This window comes from Oncorhynchus masou, chromosome 8, assembly GCF_036934945.1.
Source record: "Oncorhynchus masou masou isolate Uvic2021 chromosome 8, UVic_Omas_1.1, whole genome shotgun sequence".
NCBI lineage: Eukaryota > Metazoa > Chordata > Actinopteri > Salmoniformes > Salmonidae > Oncorhynchus > Oncorhynchus masou.
The window spans coordinates 5,298,305-5,325,804 of record NC_088219.1 but is presented as its reverse complement, the minus strand read 5'-3'; the positions used below and the strand labels follow the sequence as shown (position 1 = coordinate 5,325,804).

Below are 27,500 nucleotides of genomic sequence, written 5' to 3'. Positions count from 1 at the left end.
GGGTGGTTATCGTACCCCTATATGGGTGGTTACCATACCCCTATATGGGTGGTTATCGTACCCCTATATGGGTGGTTATAAATACCCCTATATGGGTGGTTATCGTACCCCTATATGGGTGGTTAGCGTACCCCTATATGGGTGGTTATCGTACCCCTATATGGGTGGTTAGCGTACCCCTATATGGGTGGTTATCGTACCCCTATATGGGTGGTTATCGTACCCCTATATGGGTGGTTAGTGTACCCCTATATGGGTGGTTAGTGTACCCCTATATCAGTGGTTAGTGTACCCCTATATCGGTGGTTAGTGTACCCCTATATGGGTGGTTAGTGTACCCCTATATCAGTGGTTAGTGTACCCCTATATCGGTGGTTAGTGTACCCCTATATCGGTGGTTAGTGTACCCCTATATTGGTGGTTAGTGTACCCCTATATTGGTGGTTAGTGTACCCCTATATTGGTGGTTAGTGTACCCCTATATTGGTGGTTAGTGGATCAGATGACCCCTGAACTCCTCTGACTCAACAGTTGATAAAACTCTGGATCCAGGTGATAAGAAGCCCGTTGACCCCTCCTGGAAGCCCGTTGACCTCGTGGAAGCCCGTTGACCTCGTGGAAGCCCGTTGACCCCTCGTGGTTGCAGGTTTGTTCACCAGAATGACAGGATAAATAAAGTGTGTCGAAGGCAGATAAAAATAAATAAAAAAAATCGACCAAAAGTATTCTGGCATATGAACATCAGCATTTCGCTAAAAACCGGCAGTAACATCTGCTAAATATGTGTTATGTTACCAATAAAATGTAAATAAGATTTGAACGTGGTTTTATCCAGATGCATTGATGAAGGGGCAAGAAGAGTCCGTCCTCAACTCCGCAGTCTGGTTTACGGCAGTCTGGTTTACCCATAGTCTGGTTTACAGGCGAACTGGATTGGGTTGAGTAGGTTCTAACTGGATTGGGTTGAGTAGGTTCTAACTGGATTGGGTTGAGTAGGTTCTAACTGGATTGGGTTGAGTAGGTTCTAACTGGATTGGGTTGAGTAGGTTCTAACTGGATTGGGTTGAGTAGGTTCTAACTGGACTGGGTTGAGTAGGTTCTATCTGGATTGGGTTGAGTAGGTTCTAACTGGATTGGGTTGAGTAGGTTCTAACTGGATTGGGTTGAGTAGGTTCTAACTGGATTGGGTTGAGTTGGTTCTAACTGGATTGGGTTGAGTAGGTTCTATCTGGATTGGGTTGAGTAGGTTCTATCTGGATTGGGTTGAGTTGGTTCTACTTGTGGCAGATGTAAGGTGTCCCAGGACAACGCGCTCCAAACATTATTATCACCACGACTCAAAGAGACGGGACATTATTAATCACCTCATCATGTCGCAGTAAGATGGCTGAATAACAGATACTTTTAGAATAAGGCTGTAACGTACCAAAAGGTGGGGGGGGAGAAACACAGTCAAGGGGTCGGAATACTTTCCCGAAGGGCGCTGTGTACAAACACAATTTAAAAGTTGAGAAGGTGCTTTGTGTGTGAGAATCAGAGACAGACAAGGGGAATTCTGTGTATGGTGCATTTGTTTGAGTGTGTGTGTATCATGTTAGATTTTGTGTGTATGTACGCGTGTGTGCGTGCGTGCGTGCGTGCGTCCGTGCGTGCGTGTGTGTGCAGCAGGGGGTTAGAGGTTGTTATTTATGGGAACTGCCTGAAGATGACTCACGGAGAGGAGATCTGGGAGCAGAGAGAATTATAGAGGAGAAGACCAGGTGCTGCCTGTTTACACACACACACACACACACACACACACATCGACGTACATGTACAGACACACACACACGCACACACACACACACACACACACATGCACACACACACACACATCGACGTACATGCACACACACACACACACACACACACACACACAAAGGCACACACACATGCACACACACATACACAAAGGCACACACACATGCACACACACACACACACACACAAAGGCACACACACACACACAATCCAGATTTCAGCATGATAATGCATTTCACTAGAGATTTGAGCTCCTTGTTCATCTCTCTCTCTTAACTGTCCTCTCAAACAAATTCCCACCAACTAACTATTCCCACCATACATACAACCTTATCACAACCTCCCACAAACTAACCCCAACTACCACCCATACAACCTTATCGCAACCTCCACTAACTAACTACCGCAACCTCCATACAACCTTATCACAACCTCCCGTGAACTAACCCCAACTACCACCCATACAACCTTATCACAACCTCCCACTAACTAAGTACCTCAACCTCCATACAACCTTATCACAACCTCTCACTAACTACCGCAACCTCCATACAACCTTATCACAACCTCCCATTAACTATCCCAAACTACCGTCCATACAACCTTATAACAACCTCCCACTAACTAACTACCGCAACCTCCATACAACCTTATCACAACCTCCCGTGAACTAACCCCAACTACCACCCATACAACCTTATCACAACCTCCCACTAACTAAGTACCTCAACCTCCATACAACCTTATCACAACCTCTCACTAACTACCGCAACCTCCATACAACCTTATCACAACCTCCCACTAACTAAGTACCTCAACCTCCATACAACCTTATCACAACCTCTCACTAACTACCGCAACCTCCATACAACCTTCTAACAACCTCCCACTAACTAACTACCGCAACCTCCATACAACCTTATCACAACCTCCCGTGAACTAACCCCAACTACCACCCATACAACCTTATCACAACCTCCCACTAACTAACCCCAGCTACCGTCCATACAACCTTATCACAATCTTCCACTAACTACCGCAGGCACCATCCATACAAAGATCATCAAGGACATCAACCACCCGAGCCACTGCCTGTTCACCCCGCTATCATCCAGAAGGCGAGGTCAGTACAGGTGCATCAAAGCTGGGACCGAGAGACTGAAAAACAGCTTCTATCTCAAGGCCATCAGACTGTTAAACAGCCACCACTAACATTGAGTGGCTGCTGCCAACACACTGACACTGACTCAACTCCAGCCACTTTAATAATGGGAATTGATGAGAAATGATGTAAATATATCACTAGCCACTTTAAACAATGCTACCTTATATAATGTTACTTACCCTACATTATTCATCTCATATGTATACGTACATACTGTACTCGATATCATCGACTGCATCCTTATGTAATACATGTATCACTAGCCACTTTAACTATGCCACTTTGTTTACATACTCATCTCATATGTATATACTGTACTCGATACCATCTACTGTATCTTGCCTATGCTGCTCTGTACCATCACTCATTCATATATCCTTATGTACATATTCTTTATCCCCTTACACTGTGTATAAGACAGTAGTTTAGGAATTGTTAGTTAGATTACTTGTTGGTTATTACTGCATTGTCGGAACTAGAAGCACAAGCATTTCGCTACACTTGCATTAACATCTGCTAACCATGTGTATGTGACAAATAAAATTTGATTTGATTTGATTACAACCTTAGAACAACCTCCCACCAACCTCCTACTAACTACCCCAGCCACCGTCCATACAACCTTATAACAACCTCCCACTAACTAACTACCGCAACCTCCATACAACCTTATCACAACCTCCCGTGAACTAATCCCAACTACCACCCATACAACCTTATCACAACCTCCCACTAACTAACCCCAACTACCGTCCATACAACCTTATCACAATCTTCCACTAACTAACTACCGCAACCTCCATACAACCTTATCACAATCTTCCACTAACTAACCCCAACTACCACCCATACAACCTCTCACTAACTAACTACCTCAACCTCCATACAACCTTATCACAACCTCTCACTAACTGCCCTAGCCACCATCCATACAACCTTATAACAACCTCCCACCAACCTCCCACTAACTACCCCAGGCACCATCCATACAACCTTAGAACAACCTCCCACCAACCTCCTACTAACTACCCCAGCCACCATCCATACAACCTTATCACAATCTTCCACTAACTAACTACCGCAACCTCCATACAACCTTATCACAATCTTCCACTAACTAACCCCAACTACCACCCATACAACCTCTCACTACCTCAACCTCCATACAACCTTATAACAACCTCTCACTAACTGCCCTAGCCACCATCCATACAACCTTATAACAACCTCCCACCAACTACCCCAGCCACCATCCATACAACCTTAGAACAACCTCCCACCAACCTCCCACTAACTACCCCAGCCACCATCCATACAACCTTAGAACAACCTCCCACCAACCTCCCACTAACTACCCCAGCCACCATCCATACAACCTTGTCACAATCTTCCACTAACTAACTACCGCAACCTCCATACAACCTTATCACAATCTTCCACTAACTAACCCCAACTACCACCCATACAACCTCTCACTAACTAACTACCTCAACCTCCATACAACCTTATAACAACCTCTCACTAACCTCCCACTAGCCACCATCACTATATCACCCATACCTATCGGAACGGCCTCCCTCCTCCTCCGAGACCCACAGAGACCCACAGAGACCTATAGAGACCTATAGAGACCCACAGAGACCCACCAGAGACCCACCAGAGACTCACAGAGACCAACCAGAGACCCACAAAGACCAACAGAGACCCACTAGAGACCTACAGAGACCAACCAGAGACCCACAGAGACCCACCAGAGACCCACAGAGACCTACCAGAGACCCACAGAGACCTACAGAGACCCACCAGAGACCCACAGAGACCAACCAGAGACCCACAGAGACCTATAGAGACCCACAGAGACCCACAGAGACCCACAGAGACCTACAGGGACCCATAGAGACCCACAGAGACCTACAGAGAACTACAAAGACCTACAGAGACCCACCAGAGACCCACAGAGACAAACCAGAGACCCACAGAGACCTACAGAGACCTACAGAGACCCACAGAGACCCACAGAGACCCACAGAGACCCACAGGGACCCACAGAGACCCACAGAGACCTACAGAGACCTACAGAGACCCACAGAGACCTACAGGGACCCACAGAGACCCACTGGGACCTACAGAGACCTACAGAGACCCACCAGAGACCCACAGAGTCCAACCAGAGACCCACAGAGACCCACAGAGACCCACAGAGACCTACAGAGACCCACAAAGAGCCACAGAGACCCACAGAGACCCACTAGAGACCCACAGAGACCCACAGAGACCTACAGGGACCCACAGAGACCCACAGAGACCCTCAGAGACCCACAGAGACCTACAGGGACCCACAGAGACCCACCAGAGACCCACCAGAGACCCACCAGAGACCCACCAGAGACCAACCAGAGACCCACAGAGACCTATAGAGACACACAGAGACCCATAGAGACCTACAGAGACCCACAGAGACCTACAGGGACCCATAGAGACCCACAGAGAACTACAAAGACCTACAGAGACCCACCAGAGGCCCACAGAGACCAACCAGAGACCAACCAGAGACCCACAGAGACCCACAGAGACTCACAGAGACCCACAGAGACCCACAGAGACCCACAGAGACCTACAGGATCCACAGAGACCCACTGGGACCTACAGAGACCTACAGAGACCCACCAGAGACCCACCAGAGACCCACAGAGACCAACAGAGACATACTAGAGACCTACAGAGACCCACAGAGACCCACAGAGACCCACCAGAGACCAACAGAGACCTACAGAGACCCACCAGAGACCCACAGAGACCTACAGAGACCTACAGAGACCCACAGAGACCCTCCAGAGACCCACATAGACCCACAGAGACCTACAGGGACCCATAGAGACCCACAGAGACCTACAGAGACCCACAGTGACCTACAGAGACCCACAGAGAATTACAGGGACCCACAGAGACCCACTGGGACCCACAGAGACCCACTGGGACCTACAGAGACCTACCAGAGACCCACAGAGACCAACCAGAGACCCACAGAGACCTATAGAGACACACAGAGAACCATAGAGACCTACAGAGACCCACAGAGACCTACAGGGACCCATAGAGACCCACAGAGACCTACAGAGAACTACAAAGACCTACAGAGACCCACCAGAGACCCACAGAGACCAACCAGAGACCAACCAGAGACCCACAGAGACCCACAGAGACCCACAGAGACCCACAGAGACCTACAGGATCCACAGAGACCCACTGGGACCTACAGAGACCCACCAGAGACCCACAGAGACCCACAGAGACCCACAGAGACCAACAGAGACCCACTAGAGACCTACAGAGACCCACAGAGACCCACAGAGACCCACCAGAGACCCACCAGAGACCCACCAGAGACCCACAGAGACCTACAGAGACCTACAGAGACCCACAGAGACCCACCAGAGACCCACAGAGACCTACAGAGACCCACAGAGACCTACAGGGACCCATAGAGACCCACAGAGACCCACAGTGACCTACAGAGACCCACAGAGAATTACAGGGACCCACTGGGACCCACAGAGACCCACTGGGACCTACAGAGACCCACCAGAGACCCACAGAGACCAACCAGAGACTAACCGAGACCTACAGAGACCAACCAGAGACCCACCAGAGACCTACAGAGACCCACAGACACCCACAGAGACCTACAGGGACCCACAGAGACCCACAGAGACCCACAGAGACCCATAGAGACCTACAGTAAAACATACAGTAGCTATCTCACCACGGAGGATATGTGTTGAATATTCATCTAACCTGTCCTTTCCTAGCCAGGCCCTGAGGGGCAGAGAAACACACTAAATTGCCTTCCTGGAAATGTGTGATCTGGGGTGAAATCCGAGGCACAAGAGGGAGAGAAAGAGTGAGAAACTCATCTATATTTGTAAAGCACCCAATTAACATCAAAAAGCTAGGTAGTGATGTCCGGGGTCTTTCAGAGGGCAGTCCGTAGCTGAAACGACTCTGTCACGATTCCTCTGTCTCTAATTAATCCCACCTCACTCACGCTCTCTCGCCATTCATTCCCCTCTCCCTCTGTCACTACTTATTTTCCCTTCTCCCTCCTTTCCCCTCTCCCTCTCTCTATTTCTCTCTCCCTTCTTTCCCCTCTCCCTCTCTCTATTTCTCTCTCCCTCCTTTCCCCTCTCCCTCTCTCTATTTCTCTCTCCCTTCTTTCCCCTCTCCCTCTCTCTCTCTCCACCTCTCGCTCTCTCCCTTTCTCTCTCCTCCTCTCGCTCTCTCTCTTTCTCTCCCGCCGCTCTCCTCCCCTCCCACTCTCTCTCTCTCTCCCTTTCTCTCTCCTCTTCTCTCTCTCTCTCTTTCTCTCTCTCCCCCCGCTCTCCTCCCCTCCCTCACTCTCCCTCTCCCTCTCTCTCAATATTTCTCTCTCCCCATCTCTCTCTCCCTCTCTCCCCCCTCTCTCTCACCCTCTCCCACACTCCCTCTCTCTCCCAATCTCTCTGCCCTCTCTCTCTCCCCATCTCTCTCCCATCTCTCTCCACATCTCTCTCTCTCTCTCTCTCTCCTCTCTCTCTTCACGCTCCAGACCGGACACTGGGGGGACCTGGTTGAGACCCTGAGATGGCTGTAGCAGAGAAAGGTGAAGGGTCATCAGGACACCAAAGAGTCTATCGGATCAAAGCAGGCCTCAGTGGTCTCATAAACCCAAATGCACTCTGGGTAATTGAGTCTATCAGTGATGAAGACATTAAAGAGAACAACAGCATAGTGTAGCAAAGATATTGGAGATTTACCCAAGTTATCAGACTCTTCGGTCATTTCTGGTAATTAACATAAAATCTATGGTAATTTACACTTAAATTCGTTTAAAAAATGTATTCATATAGAGTGTATATCTCTGTGTTCATATGGTTCATGAGATTCTAGCAGACAGACCAGATGGTTCATGAGTTTCTAGCAGACAGACCAGATGGTTCATGAGTTTCTAGTAGACAGACCAGATGGTTCATGAGGTTCTAGTAGACAGACCAGATGGTTCATGAGTTTCTAGCAGACAGACCAGATGGTTCATGAGTTTCTAGCAGACAGACCAGATGGTTCATGAGTTTCTAGTAGACAGACCAGATGGTTCATGAGTTTCTAGTAGACAGACCAGATGGTTCATGAGTTTCTAGTAGACAGACCAGATGGTTCATGAGGTTCTAGTAGACAGACCAGATGGTTCATGAGTTTCTGGTAGACAGACCAGATGGTTCATGAGTTTCTAGTAGACAGACCAGATGGTTCATGAGTTTCTAGTAGACAGACCAGATGGTTCATGAGTTTCTGGTAGACAGACCAGATGGTTCATGAGTTTCTAGTAGACAGACCAGATGGTTCATGAGTTTCTAGTAGACAGACCAGATGGTTCATGAGTTTCTAGTAGACAGACCAGATGGTTCATGAGTTTCTAGTAGACAGACCAGATGGTTCATGAGTTTCTAGTAGACAGACCGGATGGTTCATGAGTTTCTGGTAGACAGACCAGATGGTTCATGAGTTTCTAGTAGACAGACCAGATGGTTCATGAGTTTCTGGTAGACAGACCAGATGGTTCATGAGTTTCTAGTAGACAGACCAGATGGTTCATGAGTTTCTGGTAGACAGACCAGATGGTTCATGAGTTTCTAGTAGACAGACCAGATGGTTCATGAGTTTCTGGTAGACAGACCAGATGGTTCATGAGTTTCTAGTAGACAGACCAGATGGTTCATGAGTTTCTGGTAGACAGACCAGATGGTTCATGAGTTTCTAGTAGACAGACCAGATGGTTCATGAGTTTCTAGTAGACAGACCAGATGGTTCATGAGTTTCTAGTAGACAGACCGGATGGTTCATGAGTTTCTGGTAGACAGACCAGATGGTTCATGAGTTTCTAGTAGACAGACCAGATGGTTCATGAGTTTCTGGTAGACAGACCAGATGGTTCATGAGTTTCTAGTAGACAGACCAGATGGTTCATGAGTTTCTAGTAGACAGACCAGATGGTTCATGAGTTTCTGGTAGACAGACCAGATGGTTCATGAGTTTCTAGTAGACAGACCAGATGGTTCATGAGTTTCTGGTAGACAGACCAGATGGTTCATGAGTTTCTAGTAGACAGACCAGATGGTTCATGAGTTTCTGGTAGACAGACCAGATGGTTCATGAGTTTCTAGTAGACAGACCAGATGGTTCATGAGTTTCTAGTAGACAGACCAGATGGTTCATGAGTTTCTAGTAGACAGACCAGATGGTTCATGAGGTTCTAGTAGACAGACCAGATGGTTCATGAGTTTATGGTAGACAGACCAGATGGTTCAAGAGTTTCAAGTAGACAGACCAGATGGTTCATGAGTTTCTAGTAGACAGACCAGATGGTTCATGAGTTTCTAGTAGACAGACCAGATGGTTCATGAGTTTCTAGTAGACAGACCAGATGGTTCATGAGTTTCTAGTAGACAGACCAGATGGTTCATGAGTTTCTGGTAGACAGACCAGATGGTTCATGAGTTTCTGGTAGACAGACCAGATGGTTCATGAGTTTCTAGTAGACAGACCAGATGGTTCATGAGTTTCTGGTAGACAGACCAGATGGTTCATGAGTTTCTAGTAGACAGACCAGATGGTTCATGAGTTTCTGGTAGACAGACCAGATGGTTCATGAGTTTCTAGTAGACAGACCAGATGGTTCATGAGTTTCTAGTAGACAGACCAGATGGTTCATGAGTTTCTAGTAGACAGACCGGATGGTTCATGAGTTTCTGGTAGACAGACCAGATGGTTCATGAGTTTCTAGTAGACAGACCAGATGGTTCATGAGTTTCTGGTAGACAGACCAGATGGTTCATGAGTTTCTAGTAGACAGACCAGATGGTTCATGAGTTTCTGGTAGACAGACCAGATGGTTCATGAGTTTCTAGTAGACAGACCGGATGGTTCATGAGTTTCTAGTAGACAGACCAGATGGTTCATGAGTTTCTAGTAGACAGACCAGATGGTTCATGAGTTTCTAGTAGACAGACCAGATGGTTCATGAGTTTCTGGTAGACAGACCAGATGGTTCATGAGTTTCTAGTAGACAGACCAGATGGTTCATGAGTTTCTAGTAGACAGACCAGATGGTTCATGAGTTTCTGGTAGACAGACCAGATGGTTCATGAGTTTCTAGTAGACAGACCGGATGGTTCATGAGTTTCTAGTAGACAGACCAGATGTCTAAAAAAATGTGTCTAATTAATGAAAAATGCATCTAATCAACAATGGGGTTATTTTCAATTAACTCTGAAACTCTTCCAACTATTGTCTTCAACTGCCACCAGTTTGACACCAAAAACATTGAAAACAAAGACAACACATATAGACAAAGAGAAAATAAAAAAATATATATAAAGGATATTTCATTATGATATTTCATGTTAAACAGTAATGGTATGTACTAAATGGATGGGTCAAATTGATGAACTCTACAAGGTGTCGAAAGTGTTCCCATGTTGACTCCAATGCTTCCCACAGTTGTGTCAAGTTGGCTGGATGTCCTTTGGGTGGTGGACCATTTTTGACACAGGAAACTGCCCGAGCGTGAAAAACCCAGCAGCGTTGCAGTTCTCGACACAAACAGGTTTGCCTGTCAACTACTAACATACCCCGTTCAAAGGTACTTCAGTCTTTTGTCTCTCCTATAAACCCTCTGAATGACACACACACACACAATCCATGTCTCAACTGTCCCAAAGGCTTAAAAATCATTCTTTTAACCCGTCGCCTCCCCTTTCATCTGCATGTCTCCTCCCCTTTCATCTGCATGTCTCCTCCCCTTTCATCTGCACGTCTCGTCCCCTTTCATCTGCACGTCTCCTCCCCTTGCATCTGCATGTCTCCTCCCCTTGCATCTGCATGGCTCCTCCCCTTGCATCTGCATGGCTCCTCCCCTTTCATCTGCATGTCTCCTCCCCTTTCATCTGCATGTCTCCTCCCCTTTCATCTACATGTCTCCTCCCCTTCATCTACAGTGATTGAAGTGAAATTTAGCAAGTGACATCAATAAGGGATCATAGCTTTCACCTGGTCAGTCTTCATTTTATTTTCATGTCATAAGGTCACACAGACACCTGTGACGATCTGAAGTACCTAAAAACAAAAAGGCCACTAGATGTCATCTGATAAAATCCCATAATATTCCTTGAAAGTTACCAACATTTTTGGTAGTTGGCTGTTCAACTTTGAAAGTTTCCAGGAGACCCTTTGCATCCCTAAGTGTAGCAGACACACAACCTTTTTACCCAGGGTGGGTAATGGTTAGCCAGTGTGTTGTTCTTGGATTCCTGTCTGAGGACGAGACGATGGAGCAGGGGAGTATAGACTGTGTGTGTAAGTGGGAACCATCCATGGGACAGAGACCCAGCCAACTCCTGCTGGGGAGTGATAGTGTGAGGGAGGGAGAGAGGGAGGGAGAGATGGAGGGAGAGAGGGGAGAGAAGCTGACAGAGATGAAGAGAATGGGAGATAGGACAAACAGAGGGATCACCTACGGACGTGTGGGAAAAACCCTTACTGGGCATTTTGGCACAGGTCAATGAAATGTTGATCGTTATTAATTAATTTTAACCAATGTGCTGCTGAGATAGTACTACTGACACAGAGAGAAAGTGAGAGAGAGAGACCGAGAGCGAGACACAGAGAGGGAGAGAGAGAAAGACAGAGAGAGACCGAGAGCGAGACACACAGAGAGAGAGGGAGAGAGAGAGAGAGAGAGAGAGAGAGAGAGACGGAGAGAGAGAGAGAGAGAGAGAGAGAGAGAGAGAGAGAGAGAGAGAGAGAGAGAGAGAGAGAGAGAGATACAGAGAGCGAGACACAGAGAGAGAGAGAGAGAGAGAGAGAGAGAGGAGAGAGAGAGAGAGAGTGAGAGAGAGAGAGAGAGGGAGAGAGAGAGAGGGAGAGAGAGAGAGAGACCGAGAGCGAGACACTGAGAGAGAGGAGGGAGAGAGAGACAGAGAGAGAGAGAGAGAGAGAGAGAGAGAGAGACAGAGAGAAAGAGAAAGAGAGAGAGAGAGAGAGGGAGATGGAGAGAGAGAGGGAGGGAGAGAGAGAGAGAGAGAGAGAGAGAGAGAGACACAGAGAGAGAGAGAGAGAGAGAGAGAGAGAGAGAGAGAGAGAAAGAGAGAGAGAGAGGGAGATGGAGAGAGAGAGAGGGAGGAGAGAGAGAGAGAGAGAGAGACACAGAGAGAGAGAGACAGAGAGAGAGAGAGAGAGAGAGAGGGAGAGAGAGAGGGAGACAGAGAGAGACAGAGGGAGACAGAGAGAGACAGAGAGAGACAGAGAGAGAGAGAGGGAGAGAGAAAGAGAGAGAAAGAGAGAGACCGAGAGCGAGACACTGAGAGAGAAAAGAGGGAGAGAGAGAGAGAGAGAGAGAGCAGGAAAAGAGAGAGAGAAACAGAGACAGAGAGAGAGAGACTTAGAGTTCATCTCTTGGCAGTAGTACTGTACCTCAACCCAGAGTCTCTCAGAACGTTCACAGTCAATCCACTGACTCCCCTATCAGACCACAGCAAAATCACGCTCTACTTGAACAGTGCAATGCTCGATCATGAGGCATCAAAGCCTAACCAACTGCATCCTATTATGACCTGGTATAGATGGAAGGAGAGCAGTGTAGAACCCTACCAAAAAACAATTAGGCAACAACAAACCCAATCCTTTTCTACTTGAACAGAGCAATACTCAATCTTGAGGCATCGAATCCAAAGGAACTGCACAATATTAAAACATGTAGAAACCCAAAAATGATTAGCCAACAACTAATTCTATCCCTTTTAGACAACTTCCTGGACAAAACGTTTCACTGTAATAGTGAAGGTGTAAACTTGGCAGTAGAAAACCTAAACAATATATTTGACCTTTCAGCTTCCCTATCAAATATAAAAAATGTTGAGCGGACAACATAAGAAAATGGTTTGATGAAGAATACAAAAAAACTGAGAAATAAATTGAGAAATCTATCCAATAAAAACATAGAGACCCAGAAAACCTGAGTCTACGCCTTCACTATGGTGAATCACTACATCAATACAGACATACACAACAGAAAAAGAAGGAACAGCACGTCAGAAATCAGCTCACCGTAACTGAAGAATCCATAGAACCTAACCCCTTCTGGGAACATTGGAAAACACTAAACAAACAACAACACAACAACAACAACATAAAGAGTTATCTTTCCACAATGGAGATGTATGGGTAAACCACTTCTCCAATCTTTTTGGCCCCATAACAAAGAACAAACAGCAAAAACATATACATGATCAATCACACATTTTTGAATCAGCTATGAAAGACTACCAGAACCTACTGGATAAGCAAATTATATTGAATGAACTACAGGACAAAATACAAAACCCTCCAACCCAAAAAGGCCTGTGGTGTTGATGGTATCCTAAATTAAATTATAAAATATTCAAACCACAAATTCCAATTGGCTATACTGCTCTGGCATCTTCCCCAATATTTGGAACCAAAGACTAATCACCACAATCCACAAAATTTAGGCTCCTACATTTCTTCAGTGAAAACAATGTACTGAGCAAATGTCAAATGAGCTTTTTACCAAATGACCGTAGTAACCGACAGACCATGTAGTAACCCGTAGTAACCGAAGTGACAAACAAATAAACCAAAACAAAAGCAAAGTCTTCTCATACTTTGTTGACTTCAAAACAACTTTTTACTCAATTCGGCAGGAGGGTCTCCTACACAAATTGATGGAAAGGGTAGTTTCAAAACATTACAAAACATTTATTAAATCGATGTACACAAACAACATGTGTTCAGATAAAATTGGTTAAAAAAAACCCACTAATGTCTTTCCATAGGGTCGTGGGTTGAGACAGGGATGCAGCTTGAGCCTCACCCTCTTCAACATATAAGCCCAATGAATTGGCGAGTGCACTAGAACAGTCTGCAGCGCCTGGCCTCACCCTACTGGACTTGGAAATCAAATGTCTACTTTTTGCAGATGATCTGGTGCTTCTGTCACCAACCAAGGAGGGCCTGCAGCAGCACCGAGATCTTCTGCACAGATTCTGCCAGATCTGGGCCCCGACAGTAAATCTCAGTAAGACAAAAAATAATGGTGTTCCAAAAAAAGGTCCAGTTGCCAGGACCACAAATACAAATTCCATCTAGACACCATTGCCCTCGAGCACACAATCAACTGTACATACCTTGGCCTAAACATCAGCGCCGCAGGTAACTTCCACAAAGCTGTGTATGATCTGAGAGATGAGGCAAGATGGACATTCTACACCTTCAAAAAGAACATAAAATTCCACATGCCATTTAGGATCTGGCAAAAAAAATATATGTGAATCAGTTATAGAACTGAGAAAGAATTTAAATATAAATAAATATAAATAAATCATAATAAAATTCATGATCCCAGTTAGGGATGCAAAAAAAATACTTGAATTAGTTTGTTGTGGTTGTGGTTGTGGCTGTGGTTGTGGCTGTGGCTGTGGCTGTGGTTATGGTTGTGGTTGTGGCTGTGGTTGTGGTTGTGGCTGTGGTTGTAGCTGTGGTTTTGGCTGTGGTTGTGGCTGTGGTTGTGGTTATGGTTGTGGTTGTGGCTGTGGTTGTGGTTGTGGCTGTGGTTGTGGTTGTGGCTGTGGCTGTGGTTGTGGTTGTGGTTGTGGCTGTGGCTGTGGCTGTGGTTGTGGCTGTGGTTGTGGTTGTGGTTGTGGCTGTGGCTGTGGTTGTGGCTGTGGTTGTGGCTGTGGTTGTGGTTGTGGCTGTGGTTGTGGCTGTGGTTGTGGTTGTGGCTGTGGTTGTGGTTGTGGCTGTGGTTGTGGTTGTGGCTGTGGTTGTGGTTGTGGTTGTGGTTGTGGTTGTGGCTGTGGCTGTGGTTGTGGTTGTGGCTGTGGTTGTGGTTGTGGCTGTGGCTGTGGTTGTGGCTGTGGTTGTGGCTGTGGTTGTGGCTGTGGCTGTGGTTGTGGCTGTGGCTGTGGTTGTGGTTGTGGCTGTGGTTGTGGTTGTGGCTGTGGTTGTGGCTGTGGTTGTGGCTGTGGTTGTGGTTGTGGCTGTGGTTGTGGTTGTGGTTGTGGTTGTGGTTGTGGTTGTGGCTGTGGCTGTGGTTGTGGTTGTGGCTGTGGTTGTGGGTGTGGCTGTGGCTGTGGCTGTGGTTGTGGCTGTGGTTGTGTTTGTGGCTGTGACTGTGGTTGTGGCTGTGGTTGTGGTTGTGGTTGTGGCTGTGGTTGTGGTTGTGGTTGTGGCTGTGGTTGTGGCTGTGGTTGTGGCTGTGGTTGTGGTTGTGGCTGTGGTTGTAACTGTGGTTGTGGCTGTGGTTGTGGTTGTGGCTGTGGTTGTAACTGTGGTTGTGGCTGTGGTTGTGGTTGTGGTTGTGGCTGTGGTTGTGGCTGTGGTTGTGGCTGTGGTTGTGGCTGTGGTTGTGGCTGTGGTTGTGGTTGTGGTTGTGGCTGTGGCTGTGGTTGTGGTTGTGGCTGTGGCTGTGGCTGTGGTTGTGGTTGTGGTTGCGAGGCCTGGGGTCTACTCACCAACCAATAATTCATAATTGCAGAATTCCTCATATATATCCTCCGTGTAACAACGTAAAACCAAAAAGAATGCAAGCAGAGCAAAATTAGGATGACACCCGCTAATTATCGAACTCCAGATAATGAAATTCTACAACCACCTAAAAGGAAGTGATTCCATAACAAAGCCATTACCTACAGAGAGACGAATCTGGAGAAGAGTCCCCACAGCCAGCTGGTTCTGGGTCACAAACAGACCCCACAGAGCCCCAGGATCAAACCAACCAAATTACGAGAAAATAAAAAGATAATTACTTGACACATTGAAAAAAAATGTACAGACTCAGTGAGGATAACCTTGCTATTGAGAAACGTTGCCATAGGCAGACCTGGCTCTTGAGAGAAAACAGGCTATGTTTACACTGCCCACATAATGAGGTGGAAACTGAGCTGCCCTTTCTGCACTTCCTGCCAAATGTATGACCACCTGACCTAATTCAGGAAACGCATGTCGCAAGTCACGACTTCACAGGAGAGCCAATTGAACGTAAAAAAAATGTTATTTTTTTTATCAAAATGCTTTTTATGGGAGAATTGCCTTCTTGAACATGTGAACTTTCATGTGCCTTAATAGCAAACTCGTATGCCATCTGTAAATAAGAGTCAAATTGTTAAATTACAAGCCTTGCTGGTTAAGTCACAGAAAAAGTGTCAACCTTCCCACTAGCTATGATTGGCTGAGGTAATGAGCGGGCTGGACATCCCGAGGGAGGAGTTCGGATTGGTTTGCCATAGAATCTCGTTAGTCTATGTTGGTAATCTGGTCGAACGTGGCTTTTTTTTTAAATGTATTTTCTGGTGGAGCTGCATAAGTGTGTCTCTCCACTTTCTGGAGGATCAAGTTTTTAAATCGGTGGAATTAGAGAAATGGAGGAAACACCGGTCTCCGGATTAAATCTTCAAACAAAGGGAAACCGCGGCATGGCATTCCGGAATCATTTACACAATGATGTAAACATGTAAGATAGTCTAGCATTAGCTAGCTAACATTACATTTTCAGATATTACACATTTTCTAGTTTTGACAGAACGTGGTTTTTATTTTCAAGCTAAAGTGTACTATTAGCTAGCTAGCTAACGTTAGCTGGCTGGCGACCTAGCTGATGTTATTATTTGTTTCCCAGAGCCGTTCCCAGTGCAGTTCTAGGTAGAGCCTAATGTTAATTAGCTAACATTGAACCTGGTTGGTTCGCTCCCAGCATTGTGACATTGTTGGCACTATTTAATGTTTAACTAGCCAGACAAAAAGGGCAACCAGTGAAAAACAAACACTATTGTAAACACAACCCATATTTATGTTTATTTATGTTGATTTATTTTACCTTTTGTACTTGAACTATTTGCAAATAATATGACGTTTGAATTGTCTTTATTCTTTTGGAACTTAGAACCAGACCAGACCAGAACCACACTATAACCACACCATAACTACACAAGAACCACACCAGAACCATACCAGAACCACACCAGAAACACACCAGAATCAGACCAGAACCACACCAGACCAGTCCAGAACCAGACCAGACCAGAACCACACAAGAACCACACCAGAACCAGTCCAGAACCAGTCCAAAACCAGGCCAGGGAAATACACCATGACATCACAGAGAACAGACTTCAAACCCAGAGTTAAGCCTGAATTTATATGACTGAGGTGAAGTCTCACATGATGCTAAGGCAGATCAGACTAGGGGTGGAAGGTAGTGGGGGTCGAGGGGGGAGGAATAGGTTTAGATAATTAGTCTGATCAAAGCCCCTGTTGAGTGGATTTAGGGACTGAGGAATGGAGGAGAGTGAAATGGGACAGGGATTATTGAGTAAGTGGGGGCTTTAGACTAAAATACATTTCTAAGCGTAATCTCACACACACACACACAAATGCAAGTATGCAAGTTAGCCTAGTGGTTAGAGTGTAGGGGCGGCAGGGTAGCCTAGTGGTTAGAGCGTTGGACTAGTAACCAAAAGGTTGCTAGATCAAATTCCCGAACTGACAAGGTACAAATCTGTCGTTCTGCCCCTGAACAGGCAGTTAACCCACTGTTCCTCGGCCGTCATTGAAAATCAGAATTTGTTCTTAACTGACTTGCCTGGTTAAATAAAGCGTTAAAGATTTAAGTTACGTTTAAAGGTAATAAATAAAGGTAAAATAAATAAAAAGCGTACAGTGCATTCGGAAAGTATTCAGACCCCCTGATTTATGGAATACAGGTAAAACCACACTGAGGTGTGTGTGTCTTCACGTTGCGGTTATACATTTATTTTGGAGGATTTCAAACTCTCATTACTGTGTTTACTGCTTACTGTTTACTCTCCCAAAACACAGAGCAAGAGAAGAGGAGAGGGGAGAGGGAGAGGAGAGAGGGAGGGAGGGAGAGGAGAGAGGGAGAAGAATAGACATAACTGTCTATACACAGTGTTGTAATAATGTGCAAATAGTTAAAGTACATCAAGGGGGAGCGAGGGGCAGAGAGAGAGGGATCATCAATATGGGTTGTATTTACAATGGTGTTTGTTCTTCACTGGTTGCCCTTTTCTTGTGGTAACAGGTCACAAATATTGCTGTTGTGTTGGTATTTCACCCAGTTGATATGGGAGTTTATTAAAATTGGATTTGTCTAGAAAATCTTTGTGAATCTGTGTAATATGAGGGAAATATGTGTCTCTAATATGGTCATACATTTGGCAGGAGATTAGGAAGTGCAGCTCAGTATCCACCTCATTATGTGGGCAGTGAGCAAGGCTATACTGAGTCTGTACATAGTCTCTCTCTCTCTCTCTCTCTCTCTCTTTCTTTCTCTCTCTCTCTCTCTCTCCCTCCCCTCTCTCCCTCCCTCTCTCTCTGTCTCTCTTCTGTTTCTCTTTCTCTCTCTCTCTGTCTCTCTGTTTCTCGCTCTCTCTCTGTCTCTCTCTCTCTCTTTCTCTCTCTCTCTCTCTCCCTCCCCTCTCTCCCTCCCTCTCTCTCTGTCTCTCTTCTGTTTCTCTTTCTCTCTCTCTCTGTCTCTCTGTTTCTCGCTCTCTCTCTCTGTCTCTCTCTCTCTGTCTCTCTCTCTCTCTCGCTCTCTCTCTCACTCTCTCTCTCTCACATTCACACACACACACAATACAGTGGCTTGCAGAAGTATTCACTCCCCTTGGAATTTTTCCTATTTTGTTGTCTTACAACCTGGAATTTAAAAACATTTTGTTCAAGTATCATTTGATTTACACAACATACATACCACTTTAAAGATGAAAAATATTTGTTATTGTGAAACAGACAAGAAATAACAAAAGAAAATGAAAACTTGAATGTGCATAACTATTTACCCCCTCCTCCCCCAAAGTCAATGCTTTGTAGAGCCACCTTTTGCAGCAATTACAGCTGCAAGTCTCTTGGGCTATGTCTCTATAAGCTTGGCACATCTAGCCACTGGGATTTTTGCCCAGTCTTCAAGGCAAAACTGCTCCAGCTCCTTCAAGTTGGATGGGTTCCGCTGGTGTACAGCAATCTTTAAGTCATACCACAGATTCTCAACTGGATTAAGGTCTGGGCTTTGACTAGGCCATTCCAAGATATTTAAATGTTTCCCCACTCCACCACTTGAGTGTTGCTTTAGCAGTATGCTTAGGGTCATTGTCCTGCTGGAAGGTGAACCTCCGTCCCAGTCTCAAATCTCTTGAAGACAGAAACAGGATTCCCACAAGAATATCGCTGTACTTAGCTCCATCCATCATTCCTTCAATTCTGACCAGTTTCCCAGTCCCTGCCGATGAAAAACATCCCCAAAGCATGATGCTGCCACCAACATGCTGCACTGTGGGGATGCTGTTCTCGGGGTGATGAGAGGTGTTGGGTTTGAGCAAGACAAAGCGTTTTCGTTGATGGCCAAAAAGCTTAATTTAGTCTCATCTAACCATCTAACCAACCACCTTCTTCCATATGTTTGGGGAGTCTTCCACATTCCTTTTGGTGAACACAAAACTTTTTTTTCTGGACATTCTTTCCGTAAAGATATTCAGATATTTTTTATAACCCAACCATGATCTGTACTTCTCCACAACTTTGTCAATGACCTGTTTGGAGAGCTCCTTGTTCTTCATGGTGCCGCTTGCTTGGTGGTGCCCCTTTCTTAGTGCTGTTGCGGACTCTGGGGCCTTTCAGAATAGGTGTATATATACTGTGATCATGTGACAGATCATGTGACACTTAGATTGCACACATGTGGACTTTATTTAACTCATTATGTGACTTCTGAAGTTAATTGGTTGCACCAGATCTTATTTAGGGGCTTCATAGCAAAGGGGGTGAATACATATGCATATTCCGTTTTTTATTTTCTAGAATTTTCTTAAACAAGTATTTTTTTTCATTTCACTTCACCAATTTGGACAATTTTGTGTACGTCCATTACATGAAATCCAAATAAAAAATATATTTAAATGACAGGTTTTAATGCAACAAAATAGGAAAAACGCCAAGGGGGATGAATACTTTTGCAAAGCTATGCTCACTGAGTCTGTACATAGTCAAAGCTTTCCTTAATATTGGGTCAGTCACAGCGGTCTGGTATTCTGCCGCTGTGTACTCTCTGTTTAGGGCCAAATAGCATTCTAGTTTGCTCTATTTGTGGGGTGGAAATTCTTTTTGTTTTCTCATGATTTGGTTGGGTCTACTTGTGCTGCTGTCCTGGGGCTCTGTAGGGTGTGTTTGTGTTTGTGAACAGAGAACCAGGACCAGCTTGCTTAGGGGACTCTTCTCCGGGTTCATCTCTCTGTAGGTGATGGCTTTGTTATGGACGGTTTGGGAATCGCTTCCTTTTAGGTGGTTGTAGAATTTAACGGCTCATTTCTGGATTTTAATAACTAGTGGCTATCGGCCTTATTCTGCTCTGCATGATTTATTTGGTGTTTTATGTTATAAACTGGGGATAATTTTGCAGAATTCTGCATGCAGAGTCTCAATTTGGTATTTGTGCCATTTTGTGAATTCTTTCTCAGATCTAGAACTGATTCACATTTTTTTTTTGCCAGATCCTAATTGGTATGTTGAATTTTATGTTCCTTTTGAAGGCGTAAAATGCCCTTCTTGCCTTGTCTCTCAGATCGTTCACAGCTTAGTGGAAGTTACCTGTGGTGAGGATGTTTAGGCCGAGATAGGTGTCATTTTGTGTGTTTCTCGGGCAACGGTGTCTAGTTAGAATTTGTATATGTGGTCCTGGCAACTGGACCATTTTTGGAACAACATTATTTTGGTCTTACTGAGATTTACTGTCAGGGCCCAGGTCTGACAGAATCTGTGCAGAAGATCTAGGTGCTGCTGTAGTGGTTGGTGACAGAAGCACCAGGTCTTCAGCAAACAGTAGACATTTGACTTCAGATTCTAACATATATATATATATGTTGAAGAGGGTGGGGCTCAAGCTGAATCCCTGTCTCACCCCATGGCCCTGTGGAAAGAAATGTGTGTATTTTTTGTCAATTTTAACAGCACACTTGTTTTTTGTGTACATGGATTTTATAATGTTGTGTGTTTTCCCCCACATCGCTTCCATCAATTTGTATAGCAGACCCTCATGCAAAATTGAGTCAAAAGCTTTTTGAAGTCAACAAAGCATGAGAAGACTTTGCCTTTGTTTTGGTTTGTTTGTTTGTCAATTAGGGTGTGCAGGGTGAATACATGGTCTGTTGTACGGTAATTTGGTAAAAAGTCAATTTGAGATTTGCTCAATACATTGTTTTCACTGAGGAGATGTATGAGTCTGCTGTTAATGATAATGCAGAGGATTTCCCAAGGTTGCTGTTGACGCATATCCCACAGTAGTTATATTTGGGTCAAATTTGTCTCCACATTTGTGGGTTGGGGTGATCAGTCCTTGGTTCCAAATATTGGGGTAGATGCCAGAGCTAAGGATGATGTTAAAGAGTTTTAGTATAGCCAATTGGAATTTGTTGTCTGTATATTGTATCATTACATTTAGTATACCATCAACACCACAGGCCTTTTTGGGTTGGAGGGGTTGTATTTTGTCCTGTAGTTCATTCAATTTAATTGGAGAATCCAGTGGGTTCTGGTAGTCTTTAATAGTTGATTCTAAAATTTGTTATAGAGCCAAAAAGACTGGAGAAGTGGTTTACCCATACATCTCCATTGTGGATAGATAATTCTTCATGTTGTTGTTTATTTAGTGTCTTCCAATTGTCCCAGAAGGGGTTCTAGTCTATAGATCCTTCAATTATATTGAGCTGATTTCTGACGTGCTGTTCCTTCTTTTTCCGTAGTGTATTTCTGTATTGTTTTAGTGATTCACCATAGTGAAGGCGTAGACTCAGGTTTTCCGGGTCTCTATGTTTTTGGTTGGACGGGTTTCTATGTTTTTGGTTGGACGGGTCTCTATGTTTTTGGTTGGACGGGTCTCTATGTTTTTTGGTTGGACGGGTCTCTATGTTTTTTTGGTTGGACGGGTTTCTATGTTTTTGGTTGGACGTGTCTCTATGTTTTTTGGTTGGACGGGTTTCTATGTTTTTGGTTGGACGGGTCTCTATGTTTTTGGTTGGACGGGTCTCTATGTTTTTTTGGTTGGACGGGTCTCTATGTTTTTGGTTTTTGGTAGGAGTTCTGACCCATTGTTGTTGGTTGTTTTGACATAGTTGTGTCTGGGGGGAGTATATTTCTATATATAGGTAGCACACATGAGGACCTTTTTTTCTGTTGAGATCATGTCCTTATTCATTTCTAGCCAGATGTAAAATGTTCCTGTTCTGATGAATTTAATAGAGTTAGATCTGCTCTATAACAAATGGCGGGTCATGCTGTGGTCTGGGTGTAAGTCCTCTTAGTGTGGCTACTCTCGGTGCAGGTCTCGGTTCAACCTCTGAGAGTTGACCCCTACCTTCCCTCTCCCCCTCTCCTCACTACAACAATTCTCTGCTTTCTTCACTTTTCTCCTTTCCCCTCTCCCTATATCCTCTCTCTGCCCCTCACTCCCTCTCTTTGCCCCTCACTACCTCTCTCTGCCCCTCCCTCCCTCTCTCTGCCCCTCACTCCCTCTCTCTGCCCCTCCCTCCCTCCCCCTCTCTCTCTCCGTCCTTCTCTCTCTCTCTCTCTCTCTCTCTCTCTCTCTCTCTCTCTCTCTCTCTCTCTCTCTCTCTCTGTCCCCCCCTCCCTATCTCTGCCCCTCCCTCCCTCTCTCTCTCTCTCTCTCTCTCCTCCCCTCATCCCCCCCCCCTCTCTCTCTCTCCCTTTCCCCATATCCTCTCTCTGCCCCTCCCTCCTTCTCTCTACGTCTCCTTCCCTCCCCTCTCTCTCTGCCCCTCCCTCCCTCCCTCTCTCTCTCTCTGTCTCCCTCTCTCTCTCCTCTCCCTCTCTTTCTCCTCACTCTCCCCTCTAACGCCTTTCCCCGACCTCTAAAGAACATAATGACTCTTCATTTTCTCTCCTCCTTTTATGCGATCTCTTTTTTTTCAGGCAGGGCAGTGATTCCTCCTCAGGGTTATTCTACCTTAGCCAGCAAACCTCACCAGGGTCATATTCACCCCAGCTCAGCGCCCTACTGGAGAGGTAGAGAGATGGATGGAGTTATATAGTGAACCAGGCATAAAAATTAGCAAAGAGAGAGAGAGAGAGGGGAAAAAGAGAGGAAATGGAGAAAGGTTGAACATTGTGTGGAAAAGAACAGGAGAGGGAGTGACAAGGTGAAACCATGTGAGAGGAAGAGAAGGACATAGTGCAGAGATGGAGAGAAGTACATAGTGGAGAGATGGAGAGAAGGACATAATGGAGAGATGGAAAGAAGGACAAAGTGGAGAGATGGAGAGAAGAACATAATGGAGAGATGGACATAGTGGAGAGATGGAGAGAAGGACATAGTGGAGAGATGGAGAGAAGGACATAATGGAGAGATGGAGAGAAGGACATAGTGGAGAGATGGAGAGAAGTACATAGTGGAGAGATGGAGAGAATGACATAATGGAGAGAAGGAGAGAAGGACATATTGGAGAGAAGGAGAAAAGGACATAATGGAGAGATGGAGAGAAGGACATAGTGAAGAGAAGGAGAGAAGGACATAGTGGAGAGATGGAGAGAAGGACATAGTGGAGAGATGGAGAGAAGGACATAGTGGAGAGAAGGAGAGAAGAACATAGTGCAGAGATGGAGAGAAGGACATAATGGAGAGATGGAGAGAAGGAATAGTGGAGAGAAGGAGAGAAGGACATAGTGGAGAGATGGAGAGACGGACATAGTGAAGAGAAGGAGAGAAGGACATAGTGGAGAGAAGGAGAGAAGGACATAGTGGAGAGAAGGAGAGAAGGACATAGTGGGGAGATGGAGCAAAGGACATAGTGGAGAGAAGGAGAGAAGGACATAGTGGAGAGATGGAGATAAGGACATAGTGGGGAGATGGAGAGAAGGACATAATGGAGAGATGGACATAGTGGGGAGAAGGACATAGTAGAGAGATGGAGAGAAGGACATAGTGGGGAGATGGAGAGAAGGACATAGTGGAGAGATGGAGAGAAGGACATAGTGGAGAGATGGAGAGAAGGACATAATGGAGAGATGGACATAGTGGGGAGATGGAGAGAAGGACATAGTGGAGAGAAGGAGAGAAGGACATAGTGGGCAGATGGAGAGAAGGACATAGTGGAGAGATGGACATAGTGGGGAGATGGAGATAAGGACATAGTGGGGAGATGGAGAGAAGGACATTGTGGAGAGATGGAGAGAAGGACATAATGGAGAGATGGAGAGAAGGACATAGTGGAGAGATGGAGAGAAGGACATAGTGGAGAGATGGAGAGAAGGACATAATGGAGAGATGGACATAGTGGGGAGATGGAGAGAAGGACATAGTGGAGAGATGGAGAGAAGGAGAGAAGGACATAGTGGGGAGATGGAGAGAAGGACATAGTGGAGAGATGGAGAGAAGGACATAGTGGAGAGATGGAGAGAAGGACATAGTGGAGAGAAGGAGAGAAGGACATAGTGGGGAGAAGAACATAGTGGAGAGATGGAGAGAAGAACATAGTGGGGAGATGGAGCGAAGAACATAGTGGAGAGAAGGAGAGAAGGACATAGTGGGGAGAAGGACATAGTGGAGAGATGGAGAGAAGGACATAGTGGGGAGATGGAGAGAAGGACATAGTGGAGAGATGGAGAGAAGGACATAGTGGAGAAATGGAGAGAAGGACATAGTGAAGAGATGGAGAGAAGGACATAGTGGAGAGATGGAGAGAAGGACATAGTGGAGAGATGGACATAGTGGAGAGAAGGACATAGTGAAGAGAAGTAGAGAAGGACATAGTGGGGAGATGGAGAGAAGGACATAGTGGAGAGATGGAGAGAAGGACATAGTGGAGAGATGGAGAGAAGGACATAGTGAAGAGATGGAGAGAAGGACATAGTGGAGAGATGGAGAGAAGGACATAGTGGAGAGATGGACATAGTGGAGAGAAGAACATAGTGAAGAGAAGTAGAGAAGGACATAGTGGGGAGATGGAGAGAAGGGTGTGATAAGAGAAAGGTTTGTGCTATAGTCTGGTATTGGTTTTCTCCTTCATTACTTGACAGACTGCTGACTCTGCACACTTCAGGTCCCATGTGGCTTCTCTATGCTAACCTAACACTCACACACTCACACACAAACACACACACACACACACACACACACACAAAATCCTTGTGGGGACTAAACAAATGAGTATTATTCAAAATCCTATTTTCCCTTAACCTAACACTACCCTAACCCTTAACCCCTAACACTACCCTAACCCTTAACCCCTAACCCTTAACCTAACACTACCCTAACCCTTAACCCCTAACCCTTAACCTAACACTACCCTAACCCTTAACCTAACACCTAACACTACCCTAACCCTTAACCTAACACCTAACACTACCCTAACTCTTAACCTAACCACTAACACTACCCCTAACCCTTATCCTAACCCCTAACACTACCCTAACCCTTAACCTAACCCCTAACACTACCCTAACCCTTAACCTAACCCCTAACACTACCCTAACCCTTAACCTAACCCCTAACACTACCCTAACCCTTAACCTAACCACTAACACTACCCCTAACCCTTAACCTAACCCCTAACACTACCCTAACCCTTAACCTAACCCCTAACACTACCCTAACCCTTAACCTAACACCTAACACTACCCTAACCCTTAACCTAACCCCTAACACTACCCTAACTCTTAACCTAACCCTTAACCTAACACCTAACACTACCCCTAACCCTTAACCTAACACCAAACACTACCCTAACTCTTAACCTAACCCCTAACACTACCCCTAACCCTTAACCTAACCCCTAACCCTTAACCTAACACCGAACACTACCCTAACCCTTAACCTAAACCCTCACCCTTAACATAACAATAACCTAACCCCTAACATAACCCCTAACACTACCTCTAACCCTTAACCTAACCCCTAACCCTTAACCTAACCCCTAACACTACCCCTAACCCTTAACCTAACCCCTAATCCTTAACCTAAGCCCTAACCCTTAACCTAACCACTATCCCTAACCCTTAACCCAACCCCTATCCCTAACCCTTGACCTCTAACCCCTAACTCTAACCCTTAACCTAACCCCCATCCCTAACCCTTAACCTCTTACCCCTATCCCTTAACCTCTATCCCTATCCCTAACCCTTAACCTCTATCCCTATCCCTAACCCTTAACCTCTATCCCTATCCCTAACCCTTAACCTCTATCCCTAACCCTTAACCTAACCCCTATCCCTAACCCTTAACCTCTATCCCTATCCCTAACCCCTAACCCCTAACCATTAACCAAACCCCTAACTCCTAACCCTTAACCTAACCCTTGACCTCTATCCCTATCCCCTATCCCCTATCCCTAACCCTTAACCTAACCCCTAACCATTAACCTAACCCCTAACCCTTAACCTAACCCCTATCCCTAACCCTTAACCTAACCCCTAACAAATTAACCTAACCCCTAACCCTTAACCTAACCCCTATCCATAACCCTTAACCTAACCCCTATCCTAACCCTTAACCTCTATCCCTAACCCTTAACCTAACCCCTATCCTAACCCTTAACCTAACCCCTATCCTAACCCTTAACCTCTATCCCTAACCCTTAACCTAACCCCTATCCTAACCCTTAACCTAACCCCTATCCTAACCCTTAACCCGTAGACAGGATCTACAATACGCTCACCTCCCATGTGAAGACAGGATCTACAATACGCTCACCTCCCATGTAAAGACAGGATCTACAATACGCTCACCTCCCATGTGAAGACAGGATCTACAATACGCTCACCTCCCATGTAAAGACATTATATTATCCAATAAGCTCATTCACCTCCCATGTAAAGACATTATATTATCCAGTAAGCTGTTTCACCTCCCATGTAAAGACATGATATTATCCAATAAGCTCATTCACCTCCCATGTAAAGACATTATATTATCCAATAAGCTCTTTCACCTCCCATGTAAAGACAGGATATTATCCAATAAGCTCATTCACCTCTCTCTTGTTTCTCTCTTGTTTCTCCCTCTCTTGTTTCTCTCTCTCTCTCGTTTCTCTCTCTCTCGTTTCTCTCTCTCTTGTTTCTCTCATTTCTCTCTCTCTTGTTTCTCTCTCTTGTTTCTCTCTCTCTTGTTTCTCTCTCTTGTTTCTCTCTCTCTTGTCTCTCTCTCTTGTTTCTCTTTCTTGTTTCTCTTTCTCTTGTTTCTCTTTCTTGTTTCTCTCTCTGTTGTTTCTCTATTGTTTCTCTCTCTCTTGTTTCTCTCTCTCTTGTCTCTCTTTCTTATTTCTCTCTCTCTTGTTTCTCTCTCTTGTTTCTTTCTCTCTTGTTTCTCTTTCTTGTTTCTCTCTCTTGTCTCTCTTTCTTGTTTCTCTCTCTCTTGTTTCTCTCTCTTGTTTCTCTTTCTTGTTTCTCTCTTGTTTCTCTCTGTTGT

The 27,500-nt window shown here is 45.3% G+C and overlaps 1 protein-coding gene and 1 pseudogene across 1 annotated transcript in view; both read right to left on the bottom strand.

Annotated features, from left to right (window-relative positions):
• LOC135544020 (protocadherin-16-like) overlaps positions 1-27,500 on the bottom strand; it is a 279,018-nt gene that overhangs the window by 130,021 nt on the left and 121,497 nt on the right.
• Positions 6,495-27,500, bottom strand: part of LOC135543681 (protein piccolo-like) — a 37,810-nt pseudogene continuing 16,804 nt past the window's right edge.